Source organism: Colobus angolensis, unplaced genomic scaffold (assembly GCF_000951035.1).
Source record: "Colobus angolensis palliatus isolate OR3802 unplaced genomic scaffold, Cang.pa_1.0 Scaffold284, whole genome shotgun sequence".
Taxonomy (NCBI): domain Eukaryota; kingdom Metazoa; phylum Chordata; class Mammalia; order Primates; family Cercopithecidae; genus Colobus; species Colobus angolensis.
In genome coordinates, this window is record NW_012116088.1 from 4,454,373 (window position 1) to 4,480,076 (window position 25,704).

The 25,704-nt window shown below is 39.6% G+C and overlaps 1 protein-coding gene across 1 annotated transcript in view; it reads right to left on the reverse strand.

Annotated features, from left to right (window-relative positions):
- C1QTNF7 (C1q and tumor necrosis factor related protein 7) overlaps positions 1-25,704 on the reverse strand; it is a 69,382-nt gene that overhangs the window by 17,203 nt on the left and 26,475 nt on the right. The gene's annotated exons all lie outside the window — the stretch shown is intronic.

A 25,704-nucleotide genomic window follows, 5' to 3' on the forward strand; every position in this document is an offset into this window, starting at 1 on the left:
TCCCATTCTGTAGGTTGCCTGTTCACTCTGATGGTAGTTTCTTTTGCTGTGCAGAAGCTCTTTAGTTTAATTAGATCCCATTTGTCAATTTTGGATGTTGTTGCCATTGCTTTTGGTGTTTTAGACATGAAGTTCTTGTCCATGCCTATGTCCTGAATGGTATTACCTAGGTTTTCTTCTAGGGTTTTTATGGTTTTAGGTCTAACATTTAAGTCTTTAATCCATCTTGAATTAATTTTTATATAAGGTGTAAGGAAGGGATCCAGTTTCAGCTTTCTACATATGGCTAACCGGTTTTCCCAGCACCAACAAAATAAGATTTTTTGTATCATTAAAGTATTACAGTATTTTCTCTGTTCTTCAGTACAAATTTGATTTTTTCTTTTTCTTTTTTATTATTTCTCATCTCAGATAATTTATTGTAATCTATGTCTTTCTGAACTCATTCTTTTTCCCAGAGAGAATGAACCTTCGAAAATGTCTCTGAGAGTTTTCAGAACCTCAGATGTTGATAAAGCTTGTCAGTGTCTATTTCACTCAGTTATTTTCACACTTATTTTAGAAGTAGTGGTGAAGTGATGGGTAGAAAAATATGCTGAAGGAAGTATTGACTCAGAATAAAAGTCAGATTCCATTTTTACCTGCCACTTACCCCAATGACGGGGTCTTATTTTATCTTTCCTAGGCAGATAATCTTCCTTTCTCAACTTGTGTGCCTTTTTATCCCTATATAATTATTTACTTTTCAACTGAATTCGGTCCATTCCATTCCAATCCCATCAATGTTCCCAGAGCACCTAACAGTTTGCCACTAACCTAGCTCTCAAAAAGAAGGTTCAGATTTGTAGCTTTTGTTAATTTTCTTTGAGTGAATACCCCCGACATGGTCAATTTCAAGCTAACAATCTGACCTTCACTGAATGCAGAGTTGGGAAGTTATAGAATGTAGAATTGTAGAATTGGTCCTTGCTGGCAGGTGTAAACTAGCTCTGCACACCACTACACACATACATACACACACACTCACACACCATTTTTCTAGGTAGTAGAATTATTTTAAAAAGAAGTTTCTAGCTGATATGTAATGAACATGTACAATGTGCTAAGACATGACAAGCATCACTTTCTTTAATCCTCATCATAACCTCTTGAGGTGAGTAATTGCATTATCCTCCTTCTACAGCTGAGTAATTTAGACAGTCTGATCCACAATTGACACACCTAACCACTTAACATATTTACTTCCTAGGTTGTTGCTAACTTTAAAAGACCACATTTTTTGCATCCAAACAACTTGCAGTTGCATACCCCTTGTTTCTTCCTTCTCCTCTCCATGGGTGCCCTGGGTTCTGTTGGGAATCGAATCTTCTCTTTCTAACCTCAGTGCCTTGCTTATATCATCTCCAGTAGCTGCAAGCCATTACCAACCATGTCTCCCCTATGCCTCTTTCTCCATCTGTTCACATTTGTCTACTGTATGCATCACTTTCTACAGAAAGTCTCCCTGATATTCTCAACCAGGTACAACCCTGTCTTCTCCTGAACCCTTCTAGCACATAATTTGGATCTCTCATGCACTTTAGCTCACTGGTTCTTAACTAGATCTACTGAATAAGCACATCAGCAGATGAAGTTAGGCACTGATAATTTTTAAAAGCTCTATGGGTGATTCCAACGGGCAGCCAGGCTCTAGGAATCTTTGCCTTCTCTACTCTTGCTCAAATGATGCCTTATCTGCTTGTCCTTACAAACCAGGGAGTTGTAGTGATATGAATCTGGTCTTCTTTGTGTCTCATCCTGTTCTTTTATTTATTACTTCATCACATATTTATTTAGCTGCTACTATATGTCAGATGCTGAACGCTTGGTCTGAGTGTTCAGTAAAGAGCAAACAAAGAGTCCTTGTAGAGACAAAATCTAGTGGGGAAGAGAGGTATTTATGAAATAATCACAGAACTATGCTTAACAGGATATGAATTGGGAATTCCCATCCACTTGGAATTTCAGCTGAGAACACAAAGCAGAGAATGATAGGCAACCAGTGCTCATACATCGACTTAGAACTTGTTAAAATCCAGCTGGATCTGGCAGTCACCATCAGCCATTTTCAGTCCACATAAGAGAAAACTAGAAACTCAGAAAGGATTAGTGTTTGAAGAGAGGCATCAAGATAGAGTTGTGGAGAAGGGAAAGCAGTGCAGGGGCAGCTGTCAGAGAGGCAAGAATATATGCCCTCCCTAAGAGAGAGATGGTACTGAGGAAGGCAGCTGAGTTGGGCCATCTTGATGGGACCTCCTGAGCCAACGAGTCCTCCTAGTCGGGGGAGGCCACTGAGAAGTCGCTGGGTGTATCACTGAGTACAGAAGCTGAGGCTGGCGTGGGAGCACCGCAAGCTATCCACCAAGGAACACCTTCACCCCGAAAGAGCCAGCATTTGGCTACCTGGAGTGCACAGCAGCAGACACTGGAGCCAGGGGAGGATCATACAAATAGCACTTATTAAGTAAAAATAATTCAGTCACTTTTTTCCTGATTCTCGACTCTCTGACCTGACTCAAGAGGAGCTGAAAGTGAAAGGAGGTGGCAGGAGATGGGGAAGAGTGAAAGGGTATAGCATATCCTGAACTATAGTCATGGAGATGGACAAGTATTGTATTGGATATAAAATAGAAAATTTGATTTAGATTTGTCTTTTTAATATCTGAAAATGAGTCACAATTGACTAATAAAATTGTTCATGTAACTGGAAGTTACCAGAAAGCCAAGAAATTTGCCTGAGATGTCATGAAAGGGCAAGGAAGAAAGATCCAACAGAATTTGGCAAGAACAAATGATGGAAGAAAAATGAGATTATTTGTTATTCATATCATATGAAGGACAGTTAATACCATTTGATAAATTCAATAAGTTTTGGAGAATGCTCTGAAGGAAAAAATAACGGATATTGTGGGGTGTTTCGCTGGACAACGCAGTTGAATCTTGCCTAAAGAGAGAATTTGCCTAAAGGAATGACATCTGACCTAAAAGGGGAAAAAACAGTAGGCATGAACCTGGCAGAAGCACAGAAAAACACATCGAGGCTGAGAGAATGCCATATACAAAGGCCCTGAGGTGGACGAGGATGATGCTGAGTGGAGGCCAGTGTGAAAGAGCAAAGGCAGGCATGAGCCTGCAGGGAGGATGTGCCTGGGCCAGGCGGGACTCTGTTGGCCACAGGAGGTTCTGATCCTTATCCAGGGGTCAGTAGGTTCCCCAGAAGGGCTGTGAGTGGGATTTCATGAACCAGGCTGTTGACCAGGTAGAGGTGGTAACTGCTGCCACTTTCCTGGCTTTTCAAGCTGACTTCAACCAGCTGAAACAACTCAGTTTGGTTTCTAAATTGAATCTGCTTTCATTGCAGGAAAAGAGGTGGGTTCTTATGAGAAAAGGAGTTTGCATATTTAAAAAAGGCAATTCACTGACTCATGGAATTAACAAATGTCATTGACCCCTGTGTGTGCCAGGCACTGTGCTGGGCCCTGAACATACAGCTTTGAAAGCAGAAGACAGGATCTCAACTCACAGTTCTTACATTGCACTGGGAATTTCACACTGTTAGAGAAGAAGGGATCTCAGAGGTTGTCTGCTTGAGTTTCCCGTTTCACAGATAAAAAGCCAGATTCAGTAAGAAGTGAATTGCCCAAATAACCTATTTATGCTAAACCAGAACTGGAACTCAGGTCCCTGCAGGATGGCCAAAAGAGTCTTTGCTCTACAGGCTTCACTGATACCTGGTTCCTAACTTCACATGTAGAAGACAATCCAGTGTTTTAATCTACATAAATATCCATGATTGTGGATAAATGTGAATTAACAATATAGCATTATCCTGGATCATAATACTTTACCTTGCCCAAAATATCACTTCTCGTATTTTAAAACATAAAAAACTTAAAAACTTATAGAAAGTTGGCCAGACGTGGTGGCTCATGACTGTAATCCCAGCATTTTGGGGGGCTATGGTGGGAAGATCGCTTGAGACCAGCCTGGGCAATATGGCAAAACCTGATCTCTCAAAAAAAAAAAGAAATAGCCAGCCATTGCTGGAGTGCATATATAGGCCCATCTACTCAGAAGGCTGAGGTGGGAGGATGGCTTGAGCCCAGGATGTTGAAGCTGCAGTGAGCCATGTTTGCACCACTGCACTCCAGCCTAGGTGACAAAGCATGACCCTTTCTAAAAAAAAAAAAAAATTATCAAAAGTTTTAAACACATTAAAAAATAGAGATCAAGTAGATAATGAATTTCCATGTACCCACTGAGCTATTTGGAAATTTAGCATTGAATGGACAGGAAATAATATTAGATGAAATAATATTAGGTTAGGGTAGATATTAGATGAGAATACATTTTCCCTGAACCTTTGGTCTTCAGGAGGAAGGATTTTCCAAGCATACTCTTTTCCTCCCTCACCTCTTGATTTATTCTGCCCTGGGGAAGGTAGGATGAATTATTGGATAGGCAAATATGAAAAAGAACAACTAGAAATGTTCAGGTCAATGAACTGGAGATAAAAATCTGCCAAATCCCAAGGAATCTGGATTAAGAAGCTCCTTTGCTGTCATATCTGAGCAATATCCTTTTTTTTTTTATTTAAAGCAGATTTATTAGAGTATAATTATTAACATGTAAAATGTACCCTTTTGGTAAATTTTTGATTTTGGTAAAATTTGGTAAATATGATGACTTTTGGCCAATGTATGCAATTGTGTAACCACCACTAAAAAAGAGATACAGAGCATTTTCATTCCCTCCAAAGTGTTCCCTTTTGTCCCTTTGTAGTCAATCTCCTCCACCCTGGCTGCCTGAAACCTCTGATCATATATCTGTCCTGTAATTTTGCCTTTTCCAGAGTGTCATATAAATAGAATCTTACAATATGTGGGTTTTTGAGGCTCTCTTCTTTCACTTAACATAATGTTTTTGAGAGTCATTTGTGTTGCATGTTTCTATCATTGCTGAGTAGTATTCCATTGTATGGTTGTACCACAAATTTTAAATATCTGTATCTATATGTTTATTAACCATCTACTATGTGCTACCTACAGTGAGTCCTGACCACTTAGTGAAGTAGGGATTGTTATCCCCTTATTACAGATGTGGGAACTGAAGTTTCTAAATGAGAGAACTGGCCCAAGGTCACACAGCTACTGAGTGATAGATTTGGCATTCAAACCCAGATTTGTCTGACCTTCAAACCAAACTCTTGGTTTAAGATGAGGAGAGTGATAGTACTTGGCTCCTTGGATTGTTGTAAAGATTAATTGAAATAATCCACAGAAAATGAATCCCTGTTGCCTAGCACTTCATGGGTGCTCCATAAACATGAAGTGGGTGAATAGTGCTGACATAGCTGCCACTGCTCTTACCACTGAGCTTTGGCTACTGTTCTTTGACAAGTGCCATTGACTATCCTGAGTTCTCTATGCACCTCTTGTTTGCGCCTGAAAACCATCCAAAGGTCAGAGGCCTGGAAGCAATGCCTCCACTCAATGATGCAAACCATTCCAGCCACAGAATTTGAGAGTGTCTTTGTGACATTATGTAGGCATAAAAATAGTGGTGATCATAACAACACTGTGCTAATACCTTACATTTATTATTTAGTAGAAAAAGCTTTTCAACTCTCTTTTTCTTTCAGGCATCTCAGGTCTATTTGAACATTTTGGTGTTTCTAAACGTTTATCCGGATAATGGGGGTGTCCATGTTCTCTGCTTTGTTTATTACTAAAAACGTGAGGCATTCTGTGGGGAGGGTGCCTGAGGACATGAGCCAAGTTCAGGGTCAAGAGCTACATTAGACCCAACAAAGGCAAAGATTTAGCGGCAGGTGGTGCCTCTTGCATACACATTCACTTCCAGCCAAAACGATGTCCTCAGCAGACTCCATCACATTGGAGAGAGAGCTGGGAAATCCAACAATGACTCATAGTATGCTGGGGAGGAAAACTGAGCACTGAGGTTTGGAAAAAAAAAGACAAAGCAATGGAATGTTACCCTAGAGTCTAAACTAGCAGGAATCTTCATGTCTTCCCCCTTCCCACTGACATTTCTTTGTGGATTAAGACTGCTGGCTTTGAAGGACAAAGTCATCATTGTCTAACCATGTGACCTTGAGCAAATTGCCTTGGGCAAAAGACTCTGAGGATTACCCCTCTGAAACCTTAGTGTTCTCTTCTATAAATTGAAATTTTAAAAACATCCAAACAAAGTAAGGTTGTTATAAAGTTTGATGAAGTAATGAACCTTGTTGACTGACACATTTGTGCTAGTCAAAAAAATGTTGATTTCTGTTGGTGCAGGGAGGAGCATATTTAAGTTACAGGCATTCCTTTTTCTTTCAATAGTGTTTAGAGTTTACGTTCTTGTTGGGACTAGGAAATGCATGTCTTTGGAGGCACTTTAGATCTGTGTTTTCACGATAATCTCATCTATGTGATCAGAAATACTCTCCTTAGGGATAGAACTTCTAAGCAATTTCTTGAAAACTGAAGGATGACTGAAAGGTGTCTGAGAAAATAAGTGCCAGAATAGAATAAGTAGTTTCTTCAGGGAGAGCTAATGGTTCAGTAAAAGCCTGGCATTGAGAGAGAACAAGGCACCTTGGAGAGAGTGAGAAAGCTCGGGAGGCTGAAGAAGTGAGGAGGAAGAAGGGTGGGGGGTGGAGCCCATTGCAGAGGCTGTGGATGTTGAGGCTAAGCTTTCTTGGGGGACTTAGACTTTATCTTCGGGGCATTAAGAAGCCAGTGAAGAGTTTGTGAGTGATGAGAACCATATATGATTCCTATTAATAGATAGATTTCTTGGACTGCTATCTGGAGAAAGGATGGGAGGCAGCAAAAATGAAGCAGACTTAGGCAAAGATAGGTAAGAAAACCACCCCACAACTGGCGAGGATTCTAATATAATGGGATTCTAGAAGATTAGGCAGAGGTTTGGTTTGTTTGGTTTTTGTCTGGCCATGTGTGTGTATGTTTGTGTGTGTGTGTATATATGTATGTGATTTCCTTTTAATATTTTTTCCTATTCATATACACTTTTTGATCAAAATATATATACTTTTTTAAAAATCTCGTGTATTTTCTATAATTGTCCTATGGAACTATTTGTATTTTGTTTTAAATATACACATGAAATATCAGGAGGAAAAGGTAGAAAAACAAGAGTAAATAATTATTTATATAGTTCTATTTCTCAGAACCATACCGCTGTTACCACTTTGGTTTCTTTCTTTCTGTTATTTTTGTTCTCTCTGTGTGTTCATAGGTCTTCTGTTCAAAGATTTGTAATAGTACCTATGCACGGTTTCTGTGTGCTTTTTCTTTAACCTAATATTATATCATAAGTGTTTCCCCTGTTATGTTTTAGAGCAGTTAATGGCCAAACAATATCCAGTAAGCAGTTGTACAATAATTTATTTAACCCCCTCCTCTCCTATTATGGGACAATTAAGCTGTTTCTATTTTTTCCTAGTATAAATGAGATTACATTGAAAGTTTTGTGCATAAGCCTTTATCCCTATTTAGGATTATTTCCTTAGGATAGATTCCCAGAAATGGAATTGTTGGATCAAAAGGTCTGTATGTTTTATGTCTTTCTTGGTACACGCTGCCAAACTGCTTTCCAAAAGGTTGTGTGAATTTACACTGCCCCGTCCCTGTATAAAAACAAAATCCTGGGGAATGTAAGTTCCCCCACAGTCAGGCACCTTTTGTCCCTGGAACACAGACAGAGCCACAGAATCTCAGATTTGGAAGTAGCTTTAAAGGTTAGTGGAAGCTAACCTGTGCTGTGAAGACAGCGTCAAAGCTTGTTCCACAATGGTATTGGCAATTGTACCATTTTTGAGTTGGGTGGCATCTCAGAGGTCATTTTGCACAAATGCCCCAAATTGCTTACACAATCTCAGGGGTTCTGGGTAGACTCTGTGCTGAGGGCTCTGCATACAACAACTCAGTCTTTCTACAACTACAGGAGAAGGATGTTGTTATTGTTCTTTTCATTCTTCAGATGGAAAAACTGAGGCACAAGAGGTAAATAACCTGCCTCAGGCCATGTGGTCTTAGGACTCTTAACTACTATATTTTGCTACCTCTTTTCAGTAAATACCTATATAAACTAAAGAGAGACAAGCACTACAAAAGAAAAGAAGAGGGGTTGGTGAAAGAGATTAAAAAGGGTGCCTACTGTGGTTTGGGAGATCAGGGAAAGTCTCTCTAAGGATGAGATACTTGGGGATACCTGAGGATGTCTTAGCCAGGTGAAGATGGGATAAAAGCCTCACAAGAAGGGAGAGCAGCATGTGAGAGGGCCCTGGGGCAGGAGAGGACTTCGGGAATTGTAGTAACTGAGAGGACAATGGGTTGGAGCTTATAAGACAAAATAGCCTGTAAGAAAGGAGGTCAGAAAAATAGTAGGGGTCAAGTCATTTCAGGGCCTGAAGAGGTTGGCTTTTATCTTAACAGCAATGGGGTTCCATGAGAGGGTTAGAGGAGACCATGATCTTTGTTGTGCATAAAATGATGATGGAGAAGGCATTAGAGAGGGCTCGGGAGGGGAGGTGGGAACAAGTTGGGAGGCTGATGCAGCCGAGTGGGTGAAGATGATCATGGCTGGTCACTGTGGGTGCAAAGGACAAAGAGAGAAGTGGAGAGATTTTCAACAGACTTTTGTTTAAGTGCTGATGGGTAAGATGTAGCCTCTTGCCAGAAGCCTTTTGGGCGCTTGTCCATGAAGGCTCACCCTGATGAACCTTCTCTCTGGCCCCATGGTAATCCCCAGTGTTGGAGATGGGGCCTGTTGGGAGGTGTTTGGGTCATGGGGATGGATCCTTCATTGATGCTGAATGTTGTCCTTGCAAGAGTGACTGAGTTCTTGAGAGATCTGGTTGTTTAAAAGTATGTGGCACTTCTTCCCTTCCCTCTCCCACTCAATCCATGTGAGAGGCCTGTTTCCTCCTTTGCTTCCTGAGGCTCTCACCAGAAGCAGATGCCAGCATCATGCTTCTTGTACAGCTTGCAGAACTGTGAGCCAATTAAACCTCTTTTCTTTCTTTTTTTCTTTTTTTTTGAGACAGAGCCTTTCTTGATCATGGCTCACTGCAGCCTTCAACTCTTGGGCTAAGGCAATCCTCCTACCTCAGCCTCTCAAGTGTCTGCAATCACAGGTGTGTGCCACCATATTTGTAGAGACAGCTTCTCACTATGCTGCTCAGACTGTTCTCGAAGCTTGGACTCAAGTGATCCTCTCGCCTTGGCCTTTCAAAGGAATAGAATTACAGGCATGAGCCACGGTGCCTGGTCTCAACCTCTTTTCTGTATAAATTATACAGCCTTGGGATCTCTTTATAGCAATGCAAGAATAGACTAACATAGTCACATGTTTTATGAGTCATTTTATATTAAATGCTCAGAATAGATAAATCCATAAAGACAGAAAGCAGATTGATAGTTGTCAAGGGCTCAGGGGAGTGAGAAATGGGGAGTAGCTGCTTAGTAGTATGGGGTTCTCTACTGAAGTGATGAAAATGTTTTGGAACTTGATATAGTTGGTGGCTGCACAAGATTGTTAACGTTCTAAATGCTGCTGAATTGCATATTTTAAGGTGGTTCATTCTACATTATGAGATGTTCATTTCAATAACAAAATTTACAAAGAATACATGGGAATGAAATGCACTAGTTTCAGGTCCTCAGTGGTTAACTGAAGGACAGAGAAAGAATAAAAGGTGGATCTTTAGCTAAATTTATAATTTTTTTTTATTTCTTTATAACATAAAAGACCTGGAGGAAAACAAAAACTGTCACTACTTGGGCTATCCCTGAAAAATCTTTTGTATAGGGAAATGCAGCTAAGACTAGGGAGAATGCAGTAGACAAGCAAGAAGGCAGTGTTGGCTGCACTTCGGCTGATTTTTCTTTCCACTGAAGATTTTTCTTTCCTCTGACTTTTAGCACAAGAGGAAGGACTTCGAGGTCATGAGACTCAATTTGGTGTGCTGCGGCCACAGTTCCTATATTAGAATCAACGCAATAACGCAATGCTAATCTGAGATATAACACACTGCAGAAATTGGCTTCTTACAATTAGTCGGTCTTTCCTCAGATGGAAAAGGAGTTGTGTGAGACAGCAGAGCACTTCAGGGTCAAGAACTGAGTCCCTACAATCAAGGCAGGATCGAGTATCGTGGAGAGAGCTGGTGCCTCTAGTGAGTGGCTGCCCAGGTTACAGGTAAGGGGAGCTAAGGAACCCACCCTACTGAGAGGCCCCTGTACCCTGCCTGGTCCAGGCACTGTGTACATATCAGCATGGTCAACTTTCAGGATCACCTCTAAGTGGGGGTTGGTTTGCCTGCACTTTGTAGTGGAGGAAATGGAATCTCAGAGGAGGAACATGCCTAAGGTCACAGAGGGAGTTGAACAGAACTAATATTCCGATCCTGTCTGCCCAGTGCCAGAGCCTATGTTCATGGTAGTGCCTCTAGTTCTAAAACAGAGCCTGGCATGTAGAGCTGGATATATATTTGTTCAATGAATTAATGAATAATAGCAAAATGAAATAATTTCTAATGGTGTATTAGTTTGGTAAAGATGCAAAGAATTAAAACTAATTAAAGAGCAGGCATTTATAGATTGTTCATGCAAATATAAAGTGGTATAAACTTTTAGGAGTGCAAAATTTATATTGGCAAATATATATAAAGAGTCTGAAAATTGTGCAAACCCTTTTCCCCAACACTTCCACCCTTAGGATGCAATTTAAAGACAATAATTTTTAAAAAGTACTCAAGCTCTACAGCAGTGGTAATCACAGTGTAACATTTTTTGATGTTATAAATGATTTGTTCTATAATTAAAGATTACTTAAATCAATGGCACATCAGCAAAAGGATTGTTTTGCAGTTCTTAAAAATCTATGTACTAAAAGAACATTTAATGACAAAGGCAAATCTTTTTTAACATATTGCTTAATGGAAAAAGGAGGCTACCAAATAGTGTCTCTAGTTTGTAACATTTATTCCAGTTTAAAAATAATATATACAGGCCGGGTGCTCATGCCTGTATTCCCAGCAATTTGGGAGGCTGAAGTGGGAGGACTGCTTGAGCTCAGGAGTTTGAGACCAGCCTGGGCAACGTAGTGAGACCCCATCCCTAATGTATCTATATCTATATCTATATCTATATCTATATCTATATCTATATCTATATCTATATCTATATCCTCTGTGTGTGTGTGTGTGTGTGTGTGTGTGTATATATATATATATATATTTGCATCAAATAAAAAGATGAAAAGGCCCAATACCAAAATATTAATGTAGCCACATTACTATACAGAGAGGTTATGGGCAATTTGTATTTTCTAATTTTATTTCTATTGTACTTTCCAACTATTTTTCAAGGGGAAATTAGCATATTCTTTTGGTCTTAGAAACAAGTCAATAAATGCTACATGAAAACAAAACAAACTTACTCTACTCATCTAACGAACAATATCTTGTGTGGATGAAAAGAAATGTCCTTTTTCTTAAAGAAATAAATAATTGATAATGTAAAAGAGTGTCTTTGAATATTTCTCTTAGTGTATTTTCTCTTCTTCCTCCTCATCTTTTCTTTCTTATTTTTTTGGTTCCTCAATGTACAACTCTAGCTCCTTCTCTTCCTGGTGCCAATCTTAAACATCTGGTTAATGATCTGAATTCTCTCCTTCTCCTGTGCTTTCTCATTGAGGAATTTGAAAGCAAAGAGTCTTGGATTTTAGACATTTGGGAATGGCCAAGATTTTGGACTTGTTTTGTGAAAAGATGTATTTGTTCAGATGAGCAAGTGTGAAGCAAATGCTTTCAGCATATCTATTAATCTTAGCAGTCTGAGTGATGTAAGGGTATGCACACTCATTTTATGATGTTTGGTTTCATAAAAATATGTTTGGTTTCAAGGCATTGGCCTCTATTCTCTGTTGACTAAGAACAAATTTGGAGTAAGGAAGGCATCTTGAATTTTATCCCAAACCTAGTTTGTTTTTTAATCATCAACTGGAACTCTATGATGGCTATGACTAACACGTTTTGTAAGTTCATGAAAACATTTACTTTAATAGAAAAAAAAATAGAACAACTCTAGAATCAGAGTGACTGACGCGATGTTTTGCCAAAGGATTCTTGCTGGAAGGTTCTACTGAGAGTTTTGAGGGCTGTTACTGCTTATCACACTGAGGAGAAATGGAGAGATTCTAAATTTAGGTCACAGATTCTAAATAGAAAAGGAAGCAAAACAAAGGGATATTCTAGTCAGGTTGGGGAACTCAAGCCTGATTTATAACCACCGAGATGCAGGCAGAATTCTCTTTTCATCACACCAGAGTTAATAATGTGTTGAATGGAAGAAAATGTGTTTGTACCCCCAAAGCTCTATTAGTGTGTTCTTTAACTTTAATCAAGCTGCAGAACTATGAGATGCCATTGGGCAATGCTTAGGTTATAATGTGTAGTGCAAAAGTCCTAATAGAAAATGTTTGCATATGATTTTGTAAGGAGAAACATAAAAAGAAAGCCTCTACATTTAAAAAGACCAGAAAGAAATATCATGAAATGTTACTTGTTTTATGTTATGATCACAGATTTGTTTGTTGTTTTCTCCCTTTCTGTATTTTCTGAAATTCTTAATGATCATGAATTTTTAAAATAACAAATGGTTTATTTATTCATTCAGCACATAGCTTCCAATCATTAAGTTTAGAGCTTCAAGGATGATTAAACTATTTATCTGCCTTGAAGAAGCATACAGAATTCTAGGAGAGACACAAATTGACACAAAGTGAATAGCTGCCGTGAGAGAGGAATGCTTGAGGTCAAAGTGTGTATCAAAAAGGTAGTGCCTATTATACCTGTGTGCAGAGTCAAAATTTATAAACAATTAAATACACATTGCAATGACAATGTTCAATATGCATGAAAGAAAACGTACTGTCTCCTTGACTCTAGGTTGCTCTCTCCAGTTACACTTGTGTTTGAGAAGATTGGAACTAAAAACTGAGATGACCCACTTTTGTAGGGGCTGAGTAAGGATCACACAGTATTGTGGTTGTCAATTTGAGAAATCAGTCAGTCTCTCTGAATTCTTGTCTCCATCCACAGAGGCTGTAACTTTGCTGATGCATCTTTTGAATGCCGTTATATTAATGTGCAGTTACCTTGTTTCTCTGTCTCATGTGTTTTAGAAAGTTAACCTTCCTTTTTTATTTTAACTACCATTGAAGCATATTCCTTTTAGCAAAAAGTACAGCAGTAAAGAGCTCAACAAATTGGTTAGAAATCAGTTTTTAAAGAGAGAATATGAGCTCTCAGTTGGGTCTTACAGGATTTTCCAAAGAGATTGTGCATTAACTTGGACTCATTACTGTTTATTTTGGCTGTTGAGAAATCTTTTTGGAGTGTTTGCCAATTTTTAGCATCCCATCCATGTTGCAAGTGATTGGGTTTATTCATATCGATTATCTCCAGGTCAAAGGAGTGTTATCCATTTGTTACACAAACATTTATTTAGTGCCTACTATGTGCCTGGCCTCTACTCAGAGCTAGTGCAATAGCAGTCAGCAACAGACAAGGTCCTTACCTTCTGGGGAGATGACAATAAACACATAGACAGATAAGTAACCATGGAAATAGGTGGTAGAAGCACATGATGTGAACACAGAGGATGGCTATGGAGGCTGTATGCAGGAGACTGCGTCTGTTACTATCGATCCCTGATGCTTGATGTCTTTAAAATGTGCTGTTCATTTTGATCAAATTTGGTGTTGGTCATCTTGCTACAGTGGACAGTACCTGGGCTTTGAAGTCAGAGCCACCTGGGTGGTACAACTCCCAGGAAAGTTCTATAATGGATCTGAACATCAGTTTTCTCCTCTCTGTTTTGCAGAGAAGACTGCACGCTGCCAGTGTTGGTGTGACAGAGAAATTGGTTAGGCGAACAGTCTGTAGAACATATTAGGGGCTCAAAAACTGAGATGGATTGATTCATGTTCTTTTTATGTGATCTCTGTCTCCTATTGCTCACTCGTTGAGATTGCTGGAATTCTAACAGTTTTGCCTTCTATAAAAATCTCCAGAAAAGTAGTTACACAGGTGCTCTTGTGTCTTTTCAAGCTGTCTTTTAGTGTAATTTACTTGCCAGGTGTGGTGAGCTGCACAATAGCCTCCCAGAGATGTCTAGTTCTCATCCCAAGCACCTGTGAGTGTGTTTACCACACGTGGCGAAACGGGATTTGCAGATGTGATTAAATGAAGAGTCTTCAGATGAGCCGGTTATCCTGGATCATCTAAGTGGGCCCTGTGCTGTAATCACAAAAGTCCTCTTAAAAGAGGGAGGCAGAAGTTCAGAATTATAGAGGGAAGGTGATGGTGTGGATGGAAGGAGAGGGAAACAATGAGAGAAGATGCTACCCTGAGGACTTTGAAGATGGAAGAAGAAGCCCTGTGCCAGAAAATGTGGGAAGTCTAGAACAGTGCTCCCCAAACGTTTTGGCACCAGGAACCGGTTTCATGGAAGACAATTTTCCCACAGACTGGTGGGGACGGGAGTGGGAGATGGTTTAGGATGATTCAAGTGCATTACGTTTTTATTGTGCACTTTATTCTATTATTATTATACTGTAATGTATAATGAAATAATTACACAATTCATGATAAGGTAGAATCAATGGGAACCCTGAACTTATTTTACTGCAACTAGGCCATCCCGTCTGGGGTGATCAGAGCCAGGACAGATCATCAGGCATTAGATGCTCATAAGGAGTGTGTAACCTAGATTCCTTGCATACATAGTTCACAATGGGGTTCGCACTCCTGTGAGAATCTAATGTTCCCGATCTGACAGGAGGTGAAGCTCACATGGTAATGTGAGCAATGGGGAGCAGCTGTAAATACAGATGAAGCTTCACTGACTCACCTGCCGCTCACCTCCTGCTGTGCTACCCTGTTCCTAATGGGCCTTGCACCAGTACTGGTCCGTGGTTCAGGGACGGAGGACTCCTGCTCTAGAAGATAGAAAAGGCAAGGAAACGGCATTCCCCCCAGAGCATCCAAGAGGAATGTAGCCCTGGAAGCCCATCTGAGACTTCCGACCTTCAGAACCATAAGATGGTAACTGCTCCACCAGGTTTGTGATCATTTGTTACAGCAGTTATAGAAAATTAATATACCAGGGGAAGCCAGGTGACCCTGCCAGGGCTGTAGGCAACAAAAAAAATAGGGGTGTCTGGGTTGGTTTAGACAGTGATTTCTGAAGCCAGCATACCTGGGTTTGAAGCCCAGCTCCACCTCCTACTAACCACTTTCACACTGGGTGGGCAGAGCACGTTCAGACCCTGGGCTGTCGGACTCCACAGCTCACTGTCTCCTCTAAGAATGCAGGCTGACTAGGCTGCCAGAGACCCTCCTGGTGATTCTGCACAATGGTCTGTTTTTAAGAGATCCAACAGTATCTCTCTAGGTTCATAGTTTCTGCCGTGTCTGTGCATGTGCACAGTGGTTTTTTAAAAAAATATTTCATAATGAAAAGCATGAATAGCGAAAATAAATCTTTCTTCCACATTCATCTTTCATCTCGTTTGTCTTTCCTGTGAAAATCATGGTCATCTTCAGAACACGATGTTCTCTCTATGCCTCAGTGTGCCTTCTGGGACAAAGTTAGTATATGTCCCATATACTAAATGGGACAAATGTTAGTATATGTTTAGGATATTTAAGAACACTGGCACATTGTAAGTGCTCAATAAATGTAAATGGTTATTAATATAATGAGTTCTTATTGGAATGAATTTGCTGACTCCCTGGAATAATGGAAGTTAATATACATGTACATTTCCACAGTGAAAGTCTCTTTCAGTAGTGGGCCAGTAGGAGTTTCTTTTGCTTCCTGTTCCCCTGTGGAAAGGAGGTGCAACTGAGATGACAGGCAATGCTGCTTTTCAAAACTCTTGTTTTGTTTCTGGGTTGTAACTCAAAATCGATGCTGACATTGTAGCAGCCAAATAAAGTGGTGTCCTTTGACCTTGTTGCAATTCTGTATGTCTCTAGTAGATTACAGGCTGCCTTCTTGCTGCTTTGCAAAAGATTTATTCCCCTAATAGTTCCGAAAACCAGAGAGAAAGCATATTCACGTGAAATCCTGGTGATTTTTCTAAGTTTACCTAGTTAGTTTAATACCATAATCTAGTGTAATTTATATCTCTAAAGCTGAAGGCTACCCAATTGTGTGAATCTAGCCTAAGAAAAATAATTATGAATTCAGTAAAAATGTTCACATACAAAGATGTTTATATTGCAGCACTATGAAAAACAGAAAAAACTGGAATAAACCAAAATGTCATGTAATAGTAGAGTTATTATATATTTTGGGTTATTCACTCAGTGGAATATTATGCAGTTAGTTGAAAAGCTGATTATAATGCCTTTTCCATAATAAGGAAAATATTCACAATATACTGTTAAGAGAAACATTGAGAGTCAAAATTGTGTTCAGTACAATTATAATGCTTATAATGATACAGCTCACACATTAACAGCCTGGCAGAAAATATACCAAAATGCTGGTATCCATTGTGAGGGTGGTGGAATTATGAACTGTTTTTTTCCTACTTTCTATTTCCCATATATTTAGTAATATAATTATTTACATCTCTAAGAACAAAATAAATGAAAACATAAAGCAATAAGCCAAAGCTCCAAAATAGTGTGGAAGATGTCCAAGAAAATTATGACTGCACACATTTATAATTCTAAATTAAAATGCCTCAGGAGTTCTAGTTTCCTGGATTAGTGCTGATGGCAGGAAGGCTGGGGTGAGAAATTTTGGCCATTAGCACTTCACAGGGTATACAGAAACTGTTTTAGCACATACACTTTCTGGCTTTAAGTCAACTGATTTGGTTTTATGAGACAAAGAAGAGTTTTGCTTCCCCAGATAATTTAATTGTGATCATTTCAATAACCTTCATGCCAGCACAAGGACAATGGAGAAAAAAAAAGAGTCATCATATCTATGATTTACTGAGGGCTCGCTATGTGCCAAACTGTGTGTGGAATGCTTTATATGTATTGTCCTATTTCAGCCTAACAACTCTGGTAAGTGGGTCCTATTATACAGATTTCATAGACAAGCTGCTCAGAAAAGTGAGCGCACCACGCCCAGGGTGTCTCATTGGGTGAGCAGAGCACGTTCAGACCCTAGGCTGTCGGACTCCACAGTTCACTGTCTCCTCCAGGAGCTCAGGCTGACTAGGCTGCCCAAGACCCTCCCGGCAATTCTGCACAATGCTCTGTTTTTAAGAGATCCAACAGCATCTCACTAGATTCATAGGTTCTGACCATGGCTGTGCATGTACACAATGGTTTTTAAAAATTTCATAATGAAAAGCATGAATAGTGAAAATAAGTCTTTCTTCCACATTCGTCTTTCATCCCCAATTTGTCTTTCCTGAGAAAACCATTGTAAATAAGGAGCACTAAATAAATATAGATAGATACAGAGGCCCATTTCCAAGTTGCAGTCACTTAGAGTCTTGTAGGCCTTGAAAACCTCTGGATTTTTAACAAGCTTCCCAGATAATTTGGATGAAGGGCCTGAGGCTGAGGACCATTACTACCATGATACAGTGATGTCCAGTTGAATACAAATAATAGCAGTTTCACCCTTTTTATGTCAATAATATATCAGCTGCATGCAGCCTTTTATGAAGATAGACATTTGATAAAGCAAGTTAATTTTTCTTAGTTTTACAAAAATCTAAAAATTTTAGAGAGTGGTTATTTTAGCTGGAGATGTTTCTGAGCAGAAGTGGAATTGAAAATTGATCTGAAAATCCCATCTGTCCTTGGGTGTCACCTGGGGTGCTGGAAGGAACATTGGACTTGGTGAGACTGGGGGTCTTAGTCAGCTCAGGATGCCCTACCAAGATACTATTAACTGGTGGCTTAAATAACAGACATTTATTTCCCATAGTTCTGGAAGCTGGAAATTCTAAGATCAAGGTACTGGCTGGGGTTAGGGCTTCAACACATGAATTTTGGTGGTGGAAGGTGGACACACATTCAGTTCATAACACAGGGAGTCCATAACACAGGGCTTCTAATCCTCTCCACCAATGAGCAGCTGAGTGCTCTTGGGAAAGTTACTCCTGTTTTCAGACTGTAAGATTGATTGGACCAGTTCAGGGGTATCCAAAGTGCTCCCCAGAGGAGCTTAGAGCCTTCTTCGGGGCTGAGATGGAGGGTGTTACCACCGCAGCTTACAGCTTTCTAAGTCAATAGGTTAGCCCCTTTCCATCCTCATCATTCCACCAGAGCAGCTTCTTCTTATCTGTACATACATACTTATCCATATATACATACATATATACGTTCTTATCTATATATATACACACATGTATACTTATCTGTATCTGGATATACATACATACTTATCTGTATATACATACATACATTCTTATCTGTATATACATATATCCTTATTTGTATCTGTATATACATACATACTTATCTGTATATACATGCATGCATCCTTATTTGTATATACACACATACATACATTCTTTTTTTTTGAGACGGAGTTTTGCTCTTGTCACCCAGGCTGGAGTGCAATGGCACAACCTCAGATCACTGCAACCTCTGCCTTCTGGGTTCAAGTGATTCTCTTGCCTTAGCCTCCTGAATAGCTGAGATTACAGGTGCCCACCACCACGCCCGGCTAACATGTATATATATAACATGAAGGAGCTGCTCTTCTGGAATCATTGTATAAAATATTAGTTAAGTCCAGGCTCTGCAGATTTCACCAGTTTTTGTGTTTGCTTTTTGCTTTTTTTTTTTTTCACTAATGCTGTTTGTCTTTCCCAGGATCCAATTCAGTAGACCACATTGCATTTTGTGACTTATTTGATGTTGCCCCTGATTGAGATTTTAGCCAGAGCCGTGGTTCTGGAACAACAATGAAAGGAAATGTGTGATATCCACTGGATGAGCCTCTGGCCAGGTGTCCTCCACTTGATTAGGCTCATGGCTGACGTCAGTGCATGTAAACAAGCCAGGTCTTTGGAGTCGGGCAGAGCTGATCTAAATTTTACTCTCTGGAGGATATTGGACAAGTCTCTGAGCCTCCCTGAATTTTAGGATTCTCATCTCTAAAATGCGAGAATAATAACTACTTTGCAAGTTCTGTGGATAAAGTGAGTTTGGCACAGAATACAACTTAATGTGACATTTTTGCTATGGTGGCTATTTCCTAGGTCCATAGGATGCTATTGACCTCAAGTTAAGGGCTGTCTGGGCTGTGCCACCAATGGGGCCGTACCATTAGTGTTACCATCCTGACACTCTTGTTCCATGCCCAGCAGAACCTCTTAAACATTTACATGTACTTGAAATAATTAAAGCCGCTTTGTCTCCTGCTCCAAGGAATGGCACTCTGCTATCTAGTGTTTTAATCATACTGTTGAGATGGGATTTAAAACATGTGCTTGAATCAGTTGTTCCAAAATGGAAAAATATTACACAATTAATACATGTTAATCATAGAAAAATTAGAGTGTATGAATAAACAAAAGGAAGAAAATAGAAATCAGCTGTAATCAGACCACCCAGCAATAACCCTGTTATCATTTTGGGATCTACATCTGGAAAGATATGTATTCTCTCCCTGTCTCTTTCCCCTTTAAAGATTTAATAAAATTGAACTATTCTATGCATTTCATTTTGTGTATCCTATTACCTCTTTCTGTATATGATCAATTTTTAAATAGTAAAATATAATTCTACGGAGTAATTTTTAAATTATAGTATATGGATGTGTTAAAATTGTCTTCACTAATTCACTATTGTTGGATGGTACGGTTGTTTTTAATTTTTGTTTTTGCCAGTAACATTGTAATAGGCATCCCTCTAGTGAAATCTTCGTGCATCATTTTCCAATTAGGAAGTTTGAAGCTGGCAGCATAGTCAGCCCCCACCCTGTTTGCCTCTTACTTCCCTTTACAGAGTCCTTTGTGTTGTTTGTGTATGCGTGTCTTCCTAGGTGGACCGTAGGCTCCTTTGAGAGCAGCGAGCACACATAGTTCATCTTCATTTTTCCTCTCTAATACTTAGCACTATGGGGTGTCCTCAGTGTGCTTCTACCCTTAGCCTGTTATCCCAAATTTGCATCCCCATTGCTGGTTCTGCTTGGATATTTGATGTCTGGCTTCTTAGCTCTGGTCTATACTCTCACTCATTCAACAGAGAGCTATTGAACACATATTATGTGCAAAGGGTGGATCCTGGCGGAGAAACTGTGGCAAATAAGACAGAAAAAAGTCCTGCCTTTAGGGAGTGGTGTTGTAGAGTAGAAGGCAGACATCAAGCCAGCAAGCAAATGCAGTGATTATTCAAACAGTTGTAAGTGCTGCAAAGACCAGAAAGCAGTTAAGAGAATGGTAAATCTTGGATAAGGGGTGGGTAGCTAGTTTAGGTTTAAGGAGCAGGTCAGAGGTTTCTTTGAGGAGGCAGCCTTTGAGTAGAGATCTAAATGATGCCAAGTTGTAACCCCTGAGTCTGGAGGGATGAGCTCTTCCTACAGAGACTAACAGCTGAATGGCACTGCAGCAGGGCAATTGCCACAGGAAGGAGAGTGAGATGGCAGAGGACAGAGCAAGCGGGGGTACCAGAGGTGAAGCCAGAGGGGTTGGACAAAGGTTGGGTTATGCAGGGTCTTGAAGGCCCTGTGGAGGAGTTTAACTTTTATTTGAAGGTCAATAGGAAGGTCTTGAAGGAAGCAGCAGAGGGACATGACCTCGTTTCCATTTTTAAGAGGTCACTTTGCTCAAATTTGATCTTCAACTAAATTATCCAGGTTATAAATACTCAGCAGGGAGAATGATAACTCTTTAGCTGGTATTGGCTAGGAGGAAGCAACAGGTTTTGTGAACTTGAGTTCGCCGAGCCTTTCAGGTCTCTTTCTGTGGCAGATACTGTTAATAAATTGATATCCATTTCCACCTCTGCTTCTGCTACCAGAGTCCTGATTCTACTGGGTGGCAATATATGCTCACCTGTATCCTCACTTCCCAGTCGCCTCTGTGGGAGGGCTTGGGAGGTCTCTGACAGGAATCTTGCTGATAAGGCATGAGCAGGCACCTTATGGGAAATTCTGAAAAGGCGTTTGCTTTCCTGATGAAAGGACACAGATCCAATCAGCACATCCGTGTGTCCTACTCTGCTTGCCTCTGACACAGACACAATGTCAAGTGCAGAGCCCACCTGCTGTCATTTGACACAAGCATGAGGATGAAAGACAACATATTCAGGATGAAACAGTGGAACGAGGGAAGCAGCTTCATTCCCTAATGGCTTTAATGAGCAGCTGAACCACTGCCAGGGACCCCCTGACTTCTTGTTATAGGAAGAAATAAAAATTTTTACTAGTTTAAGCCATGGTTGTGTGTATTTTCTGTTGCTTGCAGCTAAAGCATTCCTAACAGATACACTTATGATTGAGAAAAAGTGGGAACTGACTCTGTTATTAATTCCATGGAATATTATGCAAATCATTGAAGTTCTGAATATCTCAATGTACATTAAAATTGAAGCAATTAGTGAACCCAACTTATGAATTGTTTGTTTTGGAATAAGGGCTTGTGATCACAGATGCTTTGGGGATGCGCTACTAAATTGCCACTTAATATAAGAATGAGTTCTATTGTGCTGTGCAGACATCCCTTACTCGAGAAGCGATTGGTCTTGCTTTCTCTCTCAGACTGTTTGGTTCCCATGAGCTTGGTTCCCATTAAGAATAAAATGACAACCCTACCCCAGTCAACCTGCTCTGACTATGCTGCTGTAAAGTCACAAATGCTTAGCCAAGATCAGAGAATATACTAAGTGATCCTAGTCATTGACTCATGCAAATACCTTTGGGTTTGACCCTTTCCCTGTTCCACAGTGAAATTACTGAGGTGGATCTTCCTGGAATAGTCTCTCTGAAGTATAAGTTATAATACTAGCATAAAAAACACTTGCTGTATTCTAGATACTTTGTAAGTGTTAACTCTAATCATCATTTAACTTTTACCATGATTTACAGACTAGAGATTATTTTCCTGGTGAAAATCAGGACTCAGAAAGATTAAGTGATTTTCCCAAAGTCGTACAGCTAAGTAAGAAGAACTAGTACTCAGATATATCTGGTTCCAAAACTGCTTGTGCCTTCAGGGATCCTTAGGCCCCAAGTATTGTGAGAAACTCTCCTCTAGCAAGCTGCTTGCTGCTTCCATGAACTGCATAGAAGAAGCAGCTCATGGTTTTGGTCTTTTTAAAAATATATATAAAAACATCTATATGGATATTTATTGTAACCAGCTTGTGATATAACAAAATATGGGAAACAATTTAAATGTCAGGTTAAAGAAATTACTTAAATAAACTAAGGTGAATCCATTTGACTAAATGCCACAGATTCATTGTGAAGAGTTGTAAAACAGTAAGTACATTATTAGTACATGATATGTTTGTATTTGCATAGAAAAATACTCTAGGAGGATACTGAGCTAATATATTGATAGTAGTATTTTTGTGAATGTTAAAAATAGAGGACATTTTTGTTTTTAAAATTTAGGTATTTTATATCATTTCATAATATAGAAAAAACCTGTTTGAACAAAACGTTAAGAATACAACTATTTTACCAGAGTTGGGCAATTCTTGGAGCACAGCTATCTTGTAAGCAGTTTTAGTTATGACACCATTCAGAAATCACACCATTTGTAGTGGGCTGAGTAGTAGCTCCCTCAAAGATGTGTCTACCCCAAACCTGTGAATGCAACCTTAATTGGAAATAGGGTTTATGCAGATGTAATTAAGGATCTTGAGATGAGATCATCCTGGATTAGGGTGCACCCTAAATCCAGTGTGTCCTGATAAGAGAAGGGAAAAAGAGAGAAGAAGGTGAGGTGATGACAGAGGCAGAGATGGGAGTGTTGTGCCTGTGATACCAGAAACCCCAAGGATTGCCTGCAGCCACCAGAAGCCAGGAGAGAGGCAGGGGATGAATGACTTTGCAGAGCCTCCAGAGGGAACAAACCCTGTCAAAACCTTGATTTTGGATTTCTGATCTCCAGACCTGCAAGAGAATAAATTTCTGATGTAAACCACCCAGGTTGTGATAATTTGCTAAAGCAGTCCTGGGAAATAATACAGCATTACTAGAGTCAGAGGATGAGACAGAATGAGACTAACATTGAACATCCAAAATGAATAACACAGAGCGAAACTGATTACTGATTCCAAGAGGGAAGGGCTGCGCTGCCTGGGCACATTCTTCTGAGCAGAGTCGACTGCTGGGCTTGCAGTATTTTGGGGAATAGTATTTTGGGGAAGCATGGAACTCAGAGACAGGCAGATTTTCAGGCACCTAAGTAGCTGACATGATTTGTAGAAGAGTGATTATTTGGGGGAGATTGTGGTGACTTTGTGAAAATGTGTCTGCTTATTACAAAAATGTCAAGGAATTTTATTTAAAAAAAAAAAAAACAACAGGAAAAAGCAAAGCAAAACAAACTTTTACCTCTCAGAAGTCGTTTTGCCAACATTTGACGAACATCATTCCAGATTCTCTGAGGCACAGGTTTAGCCAGAAGCCTTGCTGGATATAATTTTACAAAAATAAAAGTTCATACTATGCATGCTATTTTTATAAAAAATGATTGAATGTAAGGTTACTTGAAGGTATCAGAATAAAAATAAACTAGAATCCAACTGAAGGAATTGCTGAACTTCAGATATTTCTAAGGTTAGATGACAATGATGAAAAAAATTCCAGAATTTAGTGTTATTTTGCTTTTTAAAACTTTGTATGTTTTAACTTTATACAATATTTATTTATCTTCTGCTGTGAAAGAGGAGGGTTTTATTTATTTCATTTTCTCTTCCACCCCTAGCCTCCCGATTTTTGCCAGTTACATTATTATTTTTGGTTTCCCTGGAATTATAACATTTACATTCTTTTCTGTCAAATAATTCCCACTGTTGCTTAGTCTTGATTCGGTTTGTAAAAGATCTAACACTTGCTCATGTCCTTATTTGGTGGATTCTCCATTGCTGGGTGTTTAATTTTGATTCATGTCTTGCTATGCTAGATTTCATCATCAAATACTTTTCAAGAAGGGCTTTACTAATACAGTTCTTGTATTCTTACATGTTTAGTAATGCCTGCCTGTTTCTTTTATAGTTATAGCGTAGCTTGGCTGAGCGAAAAAAAATTATCTTGGGTCACCTTTTCCCCTTAGAACTTGGTAGAGATTGCTATGCTATTTTCTGGTGTTGAGGACTGTGGCGGAGACTAAAGGAACCTGCCAGGCTCTGCTTGTGATGTCTATTCTCTAAACAACACATACAAGACATTTTCCCTTGAATTTTCACAGTCCATATCTTGATGTTACCAGTCTTGCTTATTTTTCCTGGGATACAGTTTGCCCTTTAAACTTAGAGATAACTAATTTCTTTTTTAAACTCAAAAAACTTTTTTGAATTGGCTTTTAAGTTTTTTCCTGTTCCTTTCTTTCTGTTCAAAATACCGATTTGGGTATGTCAGCCTCCCTTTTGCTTCAGTTTGTGTTGTCTTGTCTGTAATCATTTTTTATCACCTTGTTTCTTTCCTTCTCATTTCGTGCGATATCTGAAGCTTTCCTGTGCTTTCAATAGCATTTATCTGTTTTCTGTTGCTTTGAAGTTGACTTTCGTATCTACAATTGTTTGATTTTTATCTTCCATTGATTTCCTGAGCTCTGCTACTTTTCAGCTTGTCTTCATCTTATTTATTTTCTGATCATTTCTATTTTGTTTTTAAACTTTCTTTTCTGAGAAATGATGATGTTGATTCATTTAAGACTGAAGAGAACTGATCTCTGTGTTCTCTGGTGGTGGATCATTTATGATGTGTGTAATTTTCTATCTGTCTTTTGTTTTTGATTTTTCTTCCTGTCTCCCCACTCTTGCAATACCCATACTGGGGCCCTTGCTTGGCTTTGGTATTGGTGTTATTCTAATGTGATTAGATGCATCCAGCTATTTGGCCAACAACAGTGCAGTGGGGGCTTGAAGCATTCAGTTAACCAGGCCCCAGTAGGTTTGTGGTTTCTGTTCTTCCTACTCAGCTGGCCTTGATGAAACATTCCCCCTCAGGTTTTGGTGTCCAGGAGGCCAGTGTGGCTCAGGTTGAAGCACTTAAAGATGCAGATTGTGTTGTGGCTGCAAGGTCACTCCTCCCCACACGCTCCTCATTCCTTTCCACCCCAGACATGGTCTCCTCATCAGAGACTATTCCTACACAACAAAAGTGATCTGTTTTCCCAGTTCCTCCTCATTTATTTGCCACTCCCTTCCCCCTGGCTATTGTGCAACATGGAAATAGCTCCCTAAAGGGACTATTCTGACTTCTTCTATGTGTGGTATGCAGCACTGGAGTGCGCCCACTAGTATTTCCGGTTCTGTCCTCTTCTAAGACACTTGGCAGGTTCACCTTTCCTCATCTCTAAAATTAGGCCTGGCTAGATAAATTGTGTGGGCAGTAAACATGAATTACCTGCATGTCCCTTTCCCCTCCATGGTGAAATCTGAAGCCTCATGCTGTGATGGGGGTA